Below are 18,822 nucleotides of genomic sequence, written 5' to 3' on the forward strand. Positions count from 1 at the left end.
ATAAGAAGGCCTGTCTCAGACAGCAGTGTTTAATTACTGTAAACTTGCATCATTGTCATTTTGAACTCATAGGCCTACTCAAATTTTATCACCCTGATATTAGTTTATAGTCAATAATCATTACTAGTAGCAGAGCTCGATTTTTCAAATCGAGATACCCAAACTAAAATCTAGGTACCAAAATCTTAAAGTAGGCCTATGCCTACTTCATATTTTGATAAAAAGCAACCGGAACTTTCTTATAGAGAATTTCCCTATAGGGAAGAAGCTATAACCGTAGATGGGACGGTAAGACCTGGAGCCAGGACCGATATCATTTTTCATTTTGATATCCCTAGAGGCCAAAAACACTATTCGTTGAAATTTGTATATATGTATTTAAAATATATATATATACAGGGTGATTGGTACTCAGTGTGACAAAATATTTTTGGTGTAAGTACAAAGTAAATGAAGTCTGATGATGCATATAAAATGTTCCAATACAGTCTAAACATTAGCTTCCCAAAGAATTATTTTATGTTTTTTTTTTTTTAAATAACTATGTTTTTAAACTTAATACAGCTATTTCTCAATTACCTGTAAATGGATTTGAGTAGATAATGTCATTTTCGTGTTCTACATTAAATTTTGAATAAGAATAATACAAAATGACAGAGGATCAGTTGTAAAAACTCCATTATAAATAGATTCAAAGATAAAAATTTAGATGTTTGATAAAAATTTAAAAAACATTGGTCAATTGCATTTGTTCACACCCTGTATACAAGAAAGTGTCGGAATATGTTAAAAACTGTGCCATTTTATAAGCTTTCCAACCATATGCTACACCATACATATGGTTAGCATATGGTGGTACTACAGCCATATGGTAAACCATATGGTAGCATATGGTTTACTACAGGTAATTGAGAAATCGCTGTATTAAGTTTAAAAGCATGGTTATTTTTGAAAAACATAAAATAATTTTTTGGGAAGCTAATTTTTAGACTTGGAACATTTTATATGCATCATCAGACTTCATTTACTTTGTACTTACACCAAAAAATTGTTGTCACACTGAGTACCAATCACCCTGTCTACATTAAACATACCGATACGCCAACAATCCGATACGCCTGTGAACACAACTTGAGACGCGCAACAACTTGAGTAATTTTTCTCCGATTTTGATGAAATTTGGTTTGAAGGTGTGAGGCGGGATAAACTTAAACGAGTTGGCAAACCAGCATGATCGGACCATGGGAACAGGGTTTTACAGTGGGTTTTATAGGGTAAAAAATGGTTTTTCTCATTTTTGACCCTCAAAACACAACATTTCTCTAGACCTATTTAAAGAGCTTAAAAAACAAATAATTTACTACTGTATATATATAGGTGTTTTTGTACAGTTATTCGTTACGGAGAAAAAATAAATGCAAATTTAAAATTTCTTTGTTATTCTTATTGAGAATATTGTAAAATGTTGTTGTTGTAGTTTGCTTGTTTATGGAAATATTTTGATTAAGCTTGGCAAATTTATTTATTGGCTTATTTATAGTACCGTAAGCTACTAATATTTTGCTAAAGTTGCTAAAGTACAAAAACACTTTGATATACTAAATTATTTGTTTTTTAGCACTTTAAAAAGGTCTAAAGAAAAATTGGAAAATTTTGTGTTTTGGGGGTTAAATGAGAATAACCAATTTTTACCTTATAAAACCCTGTTTCCATGGTCCGATCATGCTGGATAAACTCATTCAAGTTTATCCCGCCTACTGGTAAAAAAGGCAAATGGAAATTCGCTTAGTCTGCAGGTTTGCTGCGGCAGGGGTATTTTTTTAACTTGCTTTAATAATTTATTGCAAGATCAAAATACAAATAAAAGAATGTGGTTGAATTATAATTCAACCACATAAATTTTGATTATAAATGTACACATAATTGGTTTCAATCTATAAATAAAATTATTTTTAAGTGTAGGGTATTTATTAATAGCCTACCGTACATTTTTACAACTTGGCATAAGCTAGATATTCAGAATACTAGGCTTATTTTACTCATGTTATGAGCTCACTTATTTTTCTGTTATCTTATATGTAACTTAGCAAGTCTCTATAATTTATCTTTTGTCTGGTGGTCTACTATAATGCCCTAAGTGACAATTAAAAAACAGTCCTTAATTAATTGTCAATGCTAAAATTAAAATGAAGGTCACTTTTACTAACAGTACGTAAATAAAAGATACGTCTTATAACACTTAAAACATATATTTACGCTTATACTGTTACTCACAAGACAGTAAATATACAAAAAAGATGGTAATATTTTGTCTGGTGGTCTACTATAATGCCCTAAGTGACAATTAAAACAGTCCTTAATTAATTGTTAATGCTCAAATTAAAATGAAGGTCACTTTTACTAGCGGAAAGTAAATAAAAGATATGTCTTATAACACTTAAAACATATACACTTATACTGTTACTCACATGACAGTAAATATACAAAAAAAATGGTAAGTGGTGATCGATTTCGATTGGACACTCCAATCATCATCAGACCCAATAGGCGAATAAGGACTTTACTACACTTTTGATTGAATTTAAATTAGCGTTGAAATTTACAATGAACAAAATCAAATTAAATATAATTCATGTTGAAAATTAGTTTCAAGTTAATCGCCTTAGCAGGTTGATATTAGTAAAATACATTCTAAATGGTTTTTAACAGAAGAACGGAATTGGCTACATTCACGAAGATGTTACGCATTGATCAGACAACAAGATTACGATACAATGAGGCTGTAGGCCTACAGTCAGTCAAAGTTAAATCACAGTACAGTAGCAACAGCTTTACTGTATAACCTCAAACACATTTGTCATTTGTAGAATGGTACACATTTAGATTACAAACAGAATTTTCCTCAACTCTTACATAGGTGTTTGTAAAATAAATTTCTAAAAAATTATAAGAATCAAAAAAAGCGTTTAGTGGCTTAAAAATCGGAATGGCTTAAATTTCACTGTGGACAGTTTGTAGGTGCCGGTACCTTAGACATTATCAGGTATAGCCTAAATAAGCTGGTTAGAACAGCTTTGAATTAACAGCAGGGGTCACTAATTATTAAGGAAGCTGAGTTTATACATTTCGCTTTGACAAATTATTTCCCGATTTTTTCAAGTTTTTTAAAACCACTAGGTACAAGTACCAGCAGTGGTGCACTCAGTGATCCCTAAAACTCTGATGTACGCTACAGGTGGACACTGTTACTATGGTGATTGTACAATACAAAACGGCTTTGAAGATTTTCTAGGAATGGTTTAACAATGTGTTTGTGTTTTTAGAAGGCACATGAACCATAGAGAAGCAGAGAACCATGAACCATGAAGTCAATTTATACCACTCAATGACCATTTTAACTCAAAAGCTACAAGCCATAAGAACTCGGAAATTTGCATGGAGGTTTCAATCAACCTCTAGGTCTGCAAAAAGAAGCGTTTTTTAAGAAATTCCATCAGGGCTCTGCCCCAGTGGCTTTCAAAGTTCTCATGTTACCCTTATGGAAAAAGATTTTTCTACATTTTAACACATGAATACTTTTGAATCTGCACTATTAATTAAGGGAACAGCTGGTTCTATTTTATTAGGTAATGGTTATTTGTGCAACTAGTGAGAAAAGTGAGCAATTGACTCACTCGAGATGGCTCGTGAGGAATGGTTTCTCGAGTGAGGCAATTGTACTTTGAACTCGAGTTGCACATTATACTTTTCCTACAGTTACCATAAAACAAATAAATTGGTGAAGAAACATAACCTATTTTAACACAGAAGTGAACTTTTAATATAACATTTAATGTGAAGTGACAAATACAACAGTACAACAGCTGACCAGCTGATTTACGGCCAGTGCTGCCAACGTATTTCGCGCGCATACGACGTTGCCTGCATGTTACGCACTCACTATTTCGTGCCTTCACGTTGCAAATCTGGAGTGAGACAAAGTAATTAGAGTGAGACAATGTTAACATTGTCTCACTGATGAGCGAATTGGCCACTTTGCTTTCTCAAATCAGTGAGAGAACATGTACATTGTTAGGTAACTGTAGGAAAAATAAAAATATTTGCATTATTTTTGTGGGTTGAAAAAATGTTTTCAACTGATGAGCCAATCTCCCCAGGTGCAAACCAAGCTTAAAAATGGAGGCTATGGGGTGTGATGATGTCTTAAAAGTGGTCCATAGTATGACAAATACCAAGGGTAAGGATGTACATATAATATTTCTAGCGAATTCTTAAAATGTATTATTACTACCATTGCCTGGACTTTAACCTATTGTTTTAATCCACATTTCTTGTACAGCTTGGAACCAAACCAACAGAAACTTATAAAACAACCTCTGGGCACTTTTATTGACCTTTCCCCTTTTATAAGACCAGCGAATTTTTCGACATTCCAAAGAAGACAGTGAGAGAGTTGTTCTAATGTAAGTAACGGATTGATTTGTTTTGCCAGTACTTTTATGCATGGTTTGCTTTTGGTTTTGTTTTCTGTGTGATTTTTTGCATTTTAGTTACCCGTAACTTAACTTATCATTTTGGTCTTATCAACCGTCACTGTCTGAAGCCGTTTTTTTTTTTATGCTATTTAGTAGCCTACACATAGGCTAAATTATCTGCTTTTTACCGAAATTCAAATTAGCCTATGCAACACCGGTGATACACGTCAGAGTGAACGTTTTAATATAGAGCCACGTCTCCCAGAAACAGTTCACACATAGAAACGGTTTCGTAGTGGTTAAAAGAAAAATTAGAATAGACCTATAGGCCTAGGCCTACTGTAGGCCTACTTATATAATTTTATTTGATTGGGATTTGTATGAACAGTAAACCCCTGTTTTACCAAAAAGATAGGGGTACAACCACTCCAGATAAAAGAATTTTACAGAGAATCAATGATTACAAGGATAGGCAAACTTCATACAGGCCCATTCATAAGAATGGAAGCAAATATGATTCTAGCAACTGTCGGCCAATTTCCTTAATTTCAACTTTCTCCAAGGTTTTCGAACGTCTTTTTCTGAACAGACTCTTGTCATTTTTGGAGGAAAATAATATCTTGTCTTCCCACCAGTTTGGGTTGATAAGGGAAAATCGACCCTTGACGCAGTCAATCATGTTGTATCATTCTTGTCAGGAGCCCTAGATTCTGGAGACGCTGTACGGGGAATAAATGTTGACCTGTCTAAAGCATTTGATATGATTGATCACCCTACTCTTCTGGAAAAGCTTTAAACCCTTTTTGAAGTACGGGGCTTAGCTTACAAATGGGTGTCATCCGTTCTTCAAGAAGAACTCAATCAGTCCAGATACCCTTCATTGACTGCCAAGAAATTCGTAATCATGCTACCTCTGCTTCGTCTATTGTTATTCGGGGAGTTCCCCAGGGTTCTATCATCGGCCCAATCCTGTTTTTGCTCTTCATTAATGACCTGCTTTCTTTTGTATCAAATAATCCAAGTTCAAATGTAGATGTTTGTTTATATGCCGACGACACCTCACTTTACGTCTCAGCTATAGACGTGGCTCATCTAGAGACAATAGCATTTGAGAGTTCCAATAGAGCTTTGCAATGGTTCCAAAACAAAAAAGCAAGTCCCACTGACTGTTTTGATAGGTGACGAAGAGATCTATTCTTGCAGCAATGCTAAGTTTCTTGGTTTGGTCTTAGACAGACAGTTCAACTTTCATGACCACAGGCTATAGAGTTCATATCCAGAAGAATTAGCACAGGAATTTTTGTGATTAGAGGTCTTTTGAAATTTACCGATTCTCGTGTAACCTTGAGTGCCTATTATGGACTGATTACCCATTATTGTCGTATTTGGTGGCAGTTTGGGGCTGTGAGAGCGTACGAACAAAGTTTGTCTTCCGTCTTCAGAAAAAAGCCCTAAGAGCAGCCTTCAAAATATCCCATCGTACTTCTTGCAAGCCTCTCTTCAAGGAATACAATATTCTCACATTTCCATCCATATAACTTACATAGGCCTACTGAGTTGTATATCGTTTTTAAAAAGAAATTACCTATCATCTGTATCAACCGCAGTTCCATTCAATGCAGTACACTCTCAGACAAAAAAACAATATTAAGCTACCCAAGCACAGGACAAGTTTCTTTGAAAGACACCTATTTTATAATACTATAAGGTTTTTCAATTTGTTGCCTGAACCCCTGAAAGTGGAGCAAGACAAAGACAAATTTGGGAGAGTGGTTAAACGCATACTCTTAGAACAAGCTCCCTACACTGTGAAAGATTTTTTAAGTTGCCGATCGAATTAAGATACTGTTCAGTTACGTTTTAGTTATAACAACATTTATAATTTATATATTAATAGTAACTTAGTTTATTCCTACCTTGTATTTTCGTCACAGCTCAAAAATGTTGTATAAAAGCTACAACCATGGTTTCGACGCCGTTTGCGTCATAGTCATGTAGGACATGTCAAGATCAAAGCATAGTTTTTGTCACAGTCGGTCGCTTGGACGTCGTCAAATTCACATGAACACATACACGAACACATACGGACATACTAACAAAAGGTTCTCGGGGACGGAATACAGGCCTGTGTTTATTTAACTGTACCGTCGCGGGAGCCGGCTGGAGAACACTGAGCTTTTTAAAGTTTATAATTTAGTTTTGTTAAATATATTCTTGTGACGCTATTATACAGTTTTTTCTGTGCAAAATAAAGATGATTTGATTTGATTTGACATATCATAGGCCTATGTTTCGATGAGGGACTAAGCCTATATTCAATGTTGGTTAAAGGTGATGTGAGGTAACTGAAGTAAGCCTAATTGGTTTAGTCCTGTACCTCAGTGGTAAAACGACATTGAGCCCTACTTGTTTTAAACGTTAATGGTAGGCTTCTTATGTCAAGTGATTTCCTAGAAGTAAAGAACTGTCCTAAAATATTTAATCAAAAACTTAAATGAAAAAAACCTAACTTAAGCCTGGCTGTAAACTAGTTTCCTTCCAAAACAACCTACGTGAGGCTAAGTCTGGAGGACATTAAACTTACAAGTTTAAAATGTTCATTGAGTTAGCAACTGATCGTGTTTGTGCATCGTTTACAGTATGCAACTATGACCTAGCTAAAAGGAGGGAAACCAGTAAACACAGGTTAACAAGCAGCCAGGAGTAGACCTATGTAAATTTAGTCTAGCATTGCCTGCATTTGATTTGATATTATGTTCCATAACACTATGTTAGGTCAGAGTATTTGACAGCAAGAGACAATACTTTGTTGTCTTCTCTTAACAGACAGTCCTAAAGCAAAGATACATACTAGGCTCTGAGCTAACTTAAAACAGCCTTCGTATTTAGCCAAGTTAAGGCTAATTAAAATGCAGTCTTGACTTAGGCCTATTTAAATGCATGGACAGAATCATAACCTAATTTTGTTAAGTTCTGAATTAACTTAATCTAAAGTATAATACTATGTATGCTTAGTGGCTACAATGGATTAAGAATAACTACCGGTAGGCCTACTGGCCTAGCCTATTGGGGAAGGTTATCAACACTTGAATAAAAAGCATATTTTTTCAAATAAGGTAGCAACTAAGACATTTGCTATTACATTTACCATAGAAATACTTAATTACAATAAATCGAGATCACGCTTGAGGAGAGTAGGCCTATAGGGAATTGAATGAGTCACAATTTCTAGGTTCGGCCTAGACCCTAAGTGGAAAGGAAAGGGGTTAATAATTACCAAGGATCAGATTAATAGATATTAAACTATTTTAAATTATTTATACTATTAAAATAGTTTCTACATACCTGTGGTTTAACAGGGCAAGAATGATTTCTGCTGTAATCCACAATAGTTATAATGCTTATACTAAATTACAAGACAAGTTTTATGAGCTCATTCCGCCATAATCTTGCCAAAGTGTACCGCGTTTGGTAGGGGATATTAACTATAGAGATAAAATTTTTACAATCACAAACACATTTTCTAATATTACTACATATAATATAAAATTACTAATTATAATTGACTAAATAAAAACTGCCCTATTCGCCCAAATTACTATCGTAAAGGTAACCGTTATCTTGGGCGATGGCTTCACTACTTCCGCTGACGCAACGCTTGCGCATGAAACGCTTTATATTTTCATTATGTATAAGTTACATTATTTCAATTCATATAAATTCACGGATTAAAACTGGCAAGATATATTTACCCTTCTCAACAATAACTCAGGGCTTCTTATAAAATTTAAAATAAGAATAGATTATTATATTTAAACAACAGGTTTTATATGCATTAACTTGTATATCGCACATACGTATTTACTGACTTTTTTTGTACTTTAACCTTACTAATCATAAGTTTATGTTGACCCGTCTTTGAAAATAGGACTTTATTTGAAAAAATAAGGTTTTGTCATAGATAAAAAAACTAATAAAATAAGCTCCATTATAAATGTTTATCTTCACGGATTAGTAGCAGGCAATTTTAGGGTTGGATTTGATTATTATGACAGCTTTGCTTTTAGATTATAAGATCAGCTGGCTCTTTAGCCAGCCAATGATTCAAGACCGCTGGGTTGGGTCGTGGCCATCGTAGTTGGGTCAGTTGGGTCTAGTTCCATACCAATTAAGAAGAGTTTTGATTTTACTCAGAGTTGAAACAGCGACCTAAAAGGGTAGGCCCTGCACTATTTCTGTTCTCTGTTCCCTTCTCTGGTTTTGGGAAATTTCGTTGTTGGTTGTTCGTTATTTCTTCCTTATTATTTGATTGAAAAATATTATAACTGAATATAGCAGTATATTAATGAAATAGAGCTTGTTATGGTATCCTAATTCTCTAATCAAAGGGTGAAGCACAAATCTTAAAATATACCCTAAAATAAGAGAAAAGCATTTAGTTGACATTGGTGCATTCAAATGTAAGCAGCATGAATCACACATCAAAAAAGATTCAAAGCATGGAATAGAATGATAAATTCGTCACCTCTATGAAGGGGGGAAAGGACTAAGCTGAGCCCTTCCTCCCTTTTAAATGGGAGGAATTAAATTAAATCCCAATTAAACCTCTACGGCGTTAGAGAGTTCTTGGACTGGCAAGCTCTGGGGGTAGATAAATTATTCTGAAAGACACTCTCGAAAGAAGTTTCTGTAATATAATTGACGCAATTTTCAATCATAACGATTTGTAAATAAAGATCTCTCTCTCTCTTTACAAGATTTTGATATGTATGATTCGCTTTTGGGTATTTGGGCGAATATTAAATCAATAAGTCATTTATTGGGCCAAACTGACAATACTTGCATTAGCCAAGTCAATACCGGTACAAGAAAAAATAAATTGAGTACATCTTAATAAACCTGAATTCCTTACTGGAAAAAACTAAATAAACTAAACATGCGCACATGACTTTGTGAATGACCACTAAAGTAGGTAATCACGGACGCTGTAAAATGATCTGTCTAACAAACATGGACTTTAAACCTGATCTAAACTTTTTTTAGATCTAGTACGGCTTTCAGTTGAGGTGGACGACTATTAAATAAGTTTTATGGAATGAAAAACGATTTCTTCTCATTATTTGGCCTATTTTGAACACTTTTTACATTTGGCACTTTGGAAAATCACAAAAAGTGCATTTTTACAACTTTTAATGTGTTTTTACTATTATTTAGGACATTTTAAACACCCTCTGGCACTTTTTCGGCATCTGCCGTTTTTACCCAGAAAATCGGATTTTTTAAAAATTATAAAAAACTGCAAAATACCGAAAATACCCGGCCCACGTCTCTATCAAACTAAATATAATATAACCTAAACTAACCTAACTTAACCTTACATAACCTTAGTTTAACAATCAATCTGCCATTTTCGGTATATTGCTTACCTAAGCATGGGTTAGGTTAGGTTAGGTTTGGTTAGATATATTTAGTTTGGTAGAGGAGTGTAGTTACCAAACTAAATATAATATAACCTAAGCAAACCTAACTTTACTTAACCTAACCCGACCTAACCCGGATTTTTTGTTAAACCAAGGTTAGGTTAGGTTAAGTTCGTTTAGGTTATGTTAGGTTAGATGTATATTATTCATGGAAAGAGTGTTCAAAATGTCCTAAATAATAGTAAAAACACATTGAAATTATAAAAAATGTAGATTTTTAAGCACTTTTTGCGATTTTCAAACGCGATTTTCAGGGTGAAATAGGAGTTTGCCCCAAAAGTGCCAAATATAAAAAGTTTACAAAATAGGCCAAATAAGAAAAAAACTTTTTTTAGGTTCGTCAGAAGCCCCTAAAGTATAACAAATAACCCATTTTTGTTGTACATTTTTATGTTATATAGTTTTATAGTATATCACAAAATTGCAAATAGAATGCCTTACTTACTATCATATTACAGCGTCACAAGAATATTATCATAGAATAAACAAACACCAGACAGGTGTTTTTTTATTCTATGATATTATTTTCCTACAGCCACTTCCTGGGCCTGCCAATCCAATCCTACCTGGCCTGCCATTGGTTTTTTTCGGATTTAGTTACAACAACATTGACATGAGAGAGACTCAGTCTGACGTCTGAATCGAAATCGCAACCAGACTAACCAGACTCAGTCAGTTTCAGACAGAGCAACACTCAGTCAGTCAGTCACTCAGACAGAGTCAGAGTGAGAGAATTAGAGAATGTCTATGGCCCAATTCAGTATTCAGTTAAATTAGGATGTGTAACAATTAATTATTTGTCAAATATAACTTAATTATAGTGATAACTTTCAAGTTCAGATGAACGTCATTATATGTTTCTAAAAATTCATGGGTTAGTGTTGTGTTGTTATCGTTAATATTAGGTTTTAGGGTTTTATCAACTCAAACCTGTCATAACATAAGTAACTTAGTCAGCCCTCAGTCCCATATTTGATACGTTAATTTAATGGAAGTTTTTGTTTTTAGGATTGATAAACTTTCAACGGTGTTTTCTAGTGAATAGGCCTTAATTCAATTTATACTCAAACCATCTTTAACTGAACATACCCATTGATGTAGTTTTGAATTTGGTTTGGTTTGAATGAAATGGAAAATAGGCCTAAGTTAACCTAAGTTACCCCTAACAACTTTTTTTCAGAAACCAAGTTAGGTAGGCTATTTAGCCTAAGTTGGTTCTATACATCTTACATCTGGCGTCTTCTCCACGATCAGCCGATCGGGGAATCGTCAATTTTTTACTGCAGGGTATTCTTTGTCTTGAGGCAAGAGATTGTAGAAAAATGAGCCAGAATAGGTTGGGGTTTTGTTAAATTTTTGGAGTCTATGCCGTGGTAGGTCAATGTTGTGTTTGTTGCGAGTGTTATAGGAGTGTTTCTCCTGTCGTAGGGTTGGGGATTTTCGTCTGGCCAGGATAATGGTTTCATATATGTAGAGGGAATAGACGGTAAGGATTTTATGTTGGTTAAAAAATGGTTTGCAGTGCTCCGAGGGTTGCAGGCGCAATATTGTTCTCAGGGTCTTCTTTTGCCGAACTATGATGCGGTCTGTGTTCTTCTCTTGGGTGGATCCCCAGGCGACGATTCCATACCGCAGATGGGAAGAAAAAAGTGAGTGGTAAGCCAGAATTGCAGTGTTTTCATCAGTCATAGCTCTAATTCGTCTAATTACGTGGTAAGCCGTCGTAGCTAATTTTTTTGCACAGATGGTCGGTGTGATCTTGCCAACTCAAGTTTTGGTCTATAATAAATAAGTTAACTCCCAAGAATTTGGTGAATTTGGAATTTGAATTTGGAACCTTGCCAGTCCTCATCGGCTCTATTACAGTTGTTTGGCTTAAAACTTATGTGAACGGTTTTATGTTGTTAATGCTGAGTTTAAGTGACTTGCAGATAGTGGTAGCCTCGTCCAGGGTTGAATTGACTATGGTGCTATTGTTCTCATGGTACTTTTTAGGGATTACTATTGTTGTATCGTCTGCGTAGAGTATGGTTCTCAGATTATGATTCAGTGACTCTGGTAGGTTATTAATACAAATTTAGAAAATACAAAGGACCCAATATTGATCCCTGTGGGACTCCTACCACTGTTTTCCTTAAGGATGATTTGACGGTTCCAATTGTGTTGTGGTGCTGATAGCCTAATTCGACAAATTGTTGCCTGTCATCAAGGTAATTTTAACCCAATTCAGAGCTAGGTCCGTGGTATTGAACTGTTTAAGTTTCTGAAGAAAAATTTCCCAGTTTAAATTATCAAAGGCTTTTTGTAAGTAGGTCCAAAAAAAGGGCTGAGGCACTACACTTATTTTCCCACAGATCATTTAAATGGTTTTGCATAGATGAGCTATTGCCGTGTTGGTACTATGGCCCTTTCTGAAACCGTGTTGGCATGGGGATAAAAGATTGTAGTTTTGAAGGTGGGTAGATAATTGGTTATAAATAGCACGCTCAAGCAGTTTAGATATGACTGGCAGATTTGAAATTGGTCTATAATTGTTAGGTTCATGTTTTTCGCCCTTTTTAAAGACAGGGTAGATTTTTCAGGCACTGTAAAGTAAATATAGGCTATGTAAGTATTTTTTTGTAAGATTCCTTTTGATAGGCAGGATTTGTTATTGTAGGAATGTTAATTCTATTACCCACTTAAAAAATAGGCCTAAGTTAACTTACAAAGTTACAAATCTTGGCATGATCTACACTGTTGTTTGTGTACAAGTTGTGATGGGGATCTGTACACAGGCAATGTACGCATAATTGAAAGGATAATCCGATTGAGAAAATGAACAGTTTATATAAATATCTAAGTTCTAATTAGCCTATCGCTGTTAATTCTAGTTTTAAGTCTAGGTAGTGATTTTCGCCAAGGCCATGTCCAAAAATAAATATACAGAGTTATTAAAAAAGAATGGTGGCAAATATTTACTGTATCTACACTGGGATATGATGTAATTTTTATATGTCTACTTTTTAAGTTACAGTTTTTTTCACGCTTAATCCAAAAATGCATCAGTTTTTGTCGGAGAGATTCCTAAGTGGCTGTTGAAGGTAACTTAATATGGCGTGGTCTGGACGGGTCCGTATATGAACTGAGGAGTGAGGAGGAGAGCAAACAGCTGTTTATACTTGACTTAATGCGGAATGTAGTCAATTCGTTTTGAAATCAACAGTTCTTATTTAGGCATGTGAGGAAGGTAGGTCGGGATTTATGCGGATTCGTGACTGTATTAAGTGTTTTGAAGTGAGGTTAGATTAGGAAGGTAAAGAATAGGTTATAATGAACCGACTCATTAATTTATGCTACTTCCAGACTGTTTTGCACGATTAAATAGAGGGTGAAACACAATGAAATAACAATATCAAAAATGTGTAAGCAACATAATAATATCAATATTAAGGTTGGGTTGGGTTAGGTTAGATTATAGATTAGAGATTAGATTAGCCTAATGCAATATAAAAGGGTATCAACAATAACTTCTTTACTGCAGTATGTCTTAGGGCTAGAGCAGAAAATATTGTTACCAAGCATGGAATCCCTCATTGTTGGGGTTTCCTTATAACAAATGTAGGCTAATATCATTTATTAGTTGCTGTTACATGAAATTATGCACTGTGGCACGTTTTCACTTTTTAGGCACAATGGGATTATGTACTAAGGGATTATGCACTATGGAACGTTTATTAACAGATGTTGAGGGTTGGAATGAGGATGATCATGTCGGCAGTGGCCTAGCTTCTATTAGGCCTACTGGTATTTCACCAGAATAAATTATATTTTTTTTCTATACAATTTATGTTGATGTGATTAATAGTTAATGTATTGTAGTTTATTTATTGTATTTTCTAAACAGCATTAAAGTCCCTTTGCTTTTAACCCTTTCTGCTCGTATGTCGCCGCTTCCGCGACGTTCACGTCTGACAGTTTCACTCGTATGTTGTGGCCGCCACGTCATTTTCAGCATCGGCTTTTTATTAATAAATCCCTTTTATAGGTAGGCCTATAGTGTTAGCATGTTTTGAACTTGTGTTGACTACATACTCAATGATTTCCTCATTAATGTCTTTGGTAGCACGAAAAATATTTATAAGTTATTTAGTCAGCTGTGGAGTAAGAAATAAAGAAGTGACGATAGTATAAAACCATAACGACCAAAATCACCAAAAGAAATCATAGTTTGAAAATGGATTTTTTCAGTTAAAACATATCTAACCCTTTTTGTAATGAACCCTTTTTCCAACCCTTTTTTGAATTGGCTAGGCCTACTAGATAACTAATGTCGATCAAGTGTTTTACAAATCCTGAAATGTGTTAACGTTTTTTAAAAAGCCCCCAAAAATATTTTGTATGGTTAATTTGGCTTTTCTCATCTTATGACCATACACAAAATATTTTATGGTTATATCTATTTTAATTTTATGTTTTACTTGTGTACAATTTTATGCTGAATAAGAATAAAAAGCCCTCAAGTACGACAAATAATTAATTTTAGTCAGTATATTTACACAAAACCCTAAACATGTTTTTTTTTGCATGCCAATAAATGCAAGCGTGTGGGACAGCAAGGGATCAACTAATCAGAGTGGAAAGGGTAAAAAATCAAATTAATGCATATTGTTATTCAGATTTAGCTCTCATGTCGTCACGGGCGTCGCCGCCATAGGTGACATGGGGGACGCGTCCCCCCCAATATTTGAAAAGTCAGGTTTGTCCCCATACCAAATTTTAAAAGGAATTTTAAAAATCATACAGAATGCGTGTTCACCCGATCGATCACTGCCAGCAAGCAAGGTGTGCTCGCTTCGCTGTGTGATTCGGAAGCTTACGACATGGTGCGGTGGTGGAGGGGTCTTCTGATCCACGATCCTCGAGTTGCACTGGAACTGGATGCCTAGACGCTTGTTTTGATCTTGAATGTCTTCTCGCGTTTCAGTCAGACTTGACTTTCAGTCCGTTCCGTCACCGTCAGTCGGCACTCAGCAGTGGTTGAAACTACATTTAGATGTAGGCCTACGTTAACCTTTTTCTCCTCGTGTGATGTATCTGTCGGTAGTATCAGTATAGGTTATAGTTCTTTTAGGTTAGTTGTTACTTTTTGGAAGAGTTGATACTTGAACCTTGAACTGTTTATTGTCAAATGAAGCGAGCAGAAGGCCAAAAACAAATTGTTTATATAAAAAACCTGCTTGTAAAAATGTAAGATTGTGGGTTTAAATATTAGTGTTCAAACGTCATTGAATTTGATACCATACATTTTGTGACAGATCTAAGAAATGGAGAAAACGTAAGGTTAAAAAAACATATCTACTTGCTTGCATGGCATATAAATATATCAGTTAAATGGAAGGTTTTAGGACAATTGGGCACATTTCTAGCCGTTAGAAATGGCTTTATAAAGTCACCATATGGCTTTTGGGAGATATGGCTTCGTAGTCTACAGTAGGCATGTTTTGAAATTCATGAATGCAAGTTCGTCATAGTTTGATTTGTAAAATGTCTACTTCACTTGCTCATGACAAAGACAAATAACAGGTGAAACGGGAGGTTTTTGGACGGTTGGACACAGATATAGACATTAATAATGGCTTTAGAAAGTCAGTAAACAGCTTTTGTGAGGATACGGCCGTAGCCTACAATATTTATTGAGATTTATGAATGAATACGATCGTCATAGTTAGTTTTAAAAATGTCTACTTATTCACGACAAATAAAGGGGGAAATGCTGGGAGGTTTTGCACACAGTTCTAGACGTTAAAACTGGCTGTATAAAGTCACCAAACGGCTTTTAGGAGGATATGGCCGTAGTCTACAGCGTGTTTATAAATTTATTAATGCAATCGTCATAGTTTAATTTTTAAATTGTCTATTTGCTCATGACAAACAACAGGTGAAATGGGAGTTTATGGACAATTGGGCACGGTTTTTGGTGTTAAAAATGGCTTTAAAAAGTCACGAAACTGCTTTGAAAATTACAATTTTTTCTGGGGGAGCACCCCCAAGCCCCCCGGTGGGCCCCCCCTTCCTACATTTGTCCCCCTCTATCTTTTGATGCTGACGAGGCCAATGCATGTCGTCGTCTCATGAAGGCTTAAGAAGACTGGAAAACTGAATTTAAATCCTCACAGATTACTCTTTGCAGGGTGTCTACCAACCGGGGGGAATTGTACTTAAATTTTTACTGGCCATGAAATGTAGGAAATTGTCCTTAAATGCCAGACTATGTCCTTAAATTTTTAATGGGCCATAATTTTATTGATCGCTAGTTGGTTAGGAGCACATAAAAGGTTAATCAGATGTTTGTTTACATTTTCATAATTTATTACTAGAGTAATTATGCAATAAAAATCCCATTAGCAATCTCAAACTCATTAATATTTTATCACGACAATCAAGTGTCAAGTCAAGTACTTCCAAGAACTGTTGACTCAGCTGCTAACTTAGCTCATAAAAGTTGTATCACTTTTATTCCTTTACAACTTCTTTTTTTTTATTACTAGGGTAATTATTATTAGATCCCAAACCTATTTTGTGAAAATATTAGCTTTATAATGGCTGTTAAATTCCACTTCTCAATTTGCCGCGGCCAGTGCCTAGTGCCATAAAACTGTTTATGGTTTCATATTAAACATGTAAATAATATACAGTCTTATTTTGTAAGTTAACCCCTTTTTTATGGACATTTTATCTTTCAATTGACAAAACCACAAGCATTGTTGTTTGCATTAATGTTTTATCACTATGTAGGCCTGCTTGGTTTCAAATTATGCCATTGCATTTTCTGTATCTTTGTCTTATATTGTTGGCTATTCAGGTTTCAATGTTTTTTGTTTCCCATATATTTATTTATTGAGTTGTATGCTTTAAGCAATCTAAATCTTATTAACTAGAATGATGATAGTGACTTTGCTGCTATTATAACCTCATTGTTTGTTACTCAGTTTATATAGGCCCTCCTAAATAATTAGGTCTAGGCCTGGGTATTTTGATTCTTGAAAGAGCTGTAAAATATATTAAGAAAATGTTATTGAGCCTAAGATAAACAACTAATGATTGCTATGTGTCGATATTAACTTTGCAAATGAAAATACAATAATCTTACTCTGTGCTTATTGCTTATTAATAGCCGCTTACCATACCTTGATTTTGTACTAAGAATTGAGTAACAATATGCATTAAAGATTTTTTTTTCAAAAGTAGTCGAGAACCTAACGTTGTGCCAGGGCGAATCATGCCAAATTAATCGGCCTGGATCGGATAAGCTATGTTATGAAGTTTACGTGACCGATGGAGATATTTGTCGCTATCGCAGGAGACAATGATTGAGTTTCTCTGTTACACTATAAAAGCTTTACCTAAAGTATAGGAAGGCCTATGTTTGTTTACTTTCAATAAATTTCTATTTTGAAATTTTTAACTCTTACCTATTATTATTTACTTTTCTCTCTGGTACAACTACAGGGAATAACAAGATTAATACAGTTTGACAAATCAGGAAAATTATTCGGTAGGCCTAATGACACCGACAAAGGTTACGGCAAAGTGTCCTTAAATGTACGGGAATTGTCCATGAATTTTTTATCCAGAATGTAGTAGACACCCTGTCTTTGGTAGAGATCCCTCTAATCTCCATTTTATAATATTATAGGCCTAAGCATGCCACGTTTTCTCTTGTTCAACTTAAATATATTATGTACGGTAAGCCAAAATTAGTTTGCATTTGTTTTTTGATAAAATTATTCACCATAACCTATTGTATTGTTTAAAGATGGAAACTGAAATGACTACGGTTTTCATATTCATTGACTATTCATATTTGACAATTCATATTTGACTTTTCATATTCTGCTTGTGTAAAACCGTGGATTGCTGTACATACCTATGTAAAGTTCCCTACCAGCTTTGACTGTCGAGGATTTTGGACTCTGCGCAAACTTAGCTTCAATTTTCTCTGCAGTGTCTGGCACTTTATGAAAAGTCGGCACACAAACATCCAGTTGTCTTGAATTGCCTCATCCAACAAGCTATAAAGCTCTGATAATGAGCTTCCCTCCTAAATTTAGTCTGAAAGTTCTGCTAAACACAAACAATAGCATTAGTACGAGCATATTCTAAAAAATAAAATGGTTTTTCTTGTTTTGTATTAATCTAGCCATTTGTTGACATGCTTCGTGGTACTCAACCAAGCAACTGAGACAAAACATAACCTTGTCAAAACAAACTTATAAACACACCCTTTCCATTGGTGTAACTATCAGCTGTTTAAAATCACAAAAACGGACGTAACAACCGTTTAGTTTTGCACCATTCTTTTTTAATAACCCTGTATTATGGTGTCTACCATGAACATTGATGCGTACATCGTTATGAGCCTCTTGAATTTGTTCAAAACAATCTTTTTCTTTTAGGTTGCACAGGACACATATTTTAAGGTGTTATTTTTTAACGGAAAGTAAATAAAAGAAACGTCTTATAACACTTAAGACATATTTCCGCTTATACTGTCACAAGACGGTAAATATACAAAAAAGATGGTAAGTGGTGATCGATTTTGATTGGACACTCCAATCATCATCAGACCCAATAGGCGAAAACCGAATTTCGCTTATTTTTTAAAACCTCTGTTTATTAAAAATGTTAAGATCCTAGGCTACATTATTTTTAGACATTCTTTGGGGACATTCATCCCTGGGAAGTAGCAAAAAATGTTAGATTTACTGTCTGAGCACAAAAACTTGCTTCTAGAAGGATTGCAGGATTTCTATAAAATAAAGCCTAACTTAGAGTTTCTTGCCATGGATGGACCTGTTTAGCATAGCTCAACAGGTAACAAAATT

The 18,822-nt window shown here is 34.8% G+C and overlaps 2 protein-coding genes across 2 annotated transcripts in view; one reads left to right on the forward strand and one right to left on the reverse strand.

Moving 5' to 3' along the window:
- The window catches only part of LOC128998000 (ras-related protein Rap1), a 35,043-nt gene extending 26,812 nt beyond the window's left edge, over positions 1 to 8,231 (reverse strand). Inside the window, exon 1 of the mRNA XM_054423903.1 lies at positions 7,821 to 8,231. The gene's annotated coding sequence lies outside the window, so the exon portion shown is untranslated. The remainder of the gene's footprint in view (positions 1 to 7,820) is intronic.
- Positions 8,232 to 10,697: 2,466 nt separating this feature from the next.
- The window catches only part of LOC128997871 (TBC1 domain family member whacked), a 34,354-nt gene continuing 26,229 nt past the window's right edge, over positions 10,698 to 18,822 (forward strand). Inside the window, exon 1 of the mRNA XM_054423650.1 lies at positions 10,698 to 10,829. The gene's annotated coding sequence lies outside the window, so the exon portion shown is untranslated. The remainder of the gene's footprint in view (positions 10,830 to 18,822) is intronic.

This window comes from Macrosteles quadrilineatus, unplaced genomic scaffold (genome assembly GCF_028750875.1).
Source record: "Macrosteles quadrilineatus isolate MER2022 unplaced genomic scaffold, UCM_ALF_1.0 Scaffold_7__1_contigs__length_78375512, whole genome shotgun sequence".
NCBI lineage: Eukaryota > Metazoa > Arthropoda > Insecta > Hemiptera > Cicadellidae > Macrosteles > Macrosteles quadrilineatus.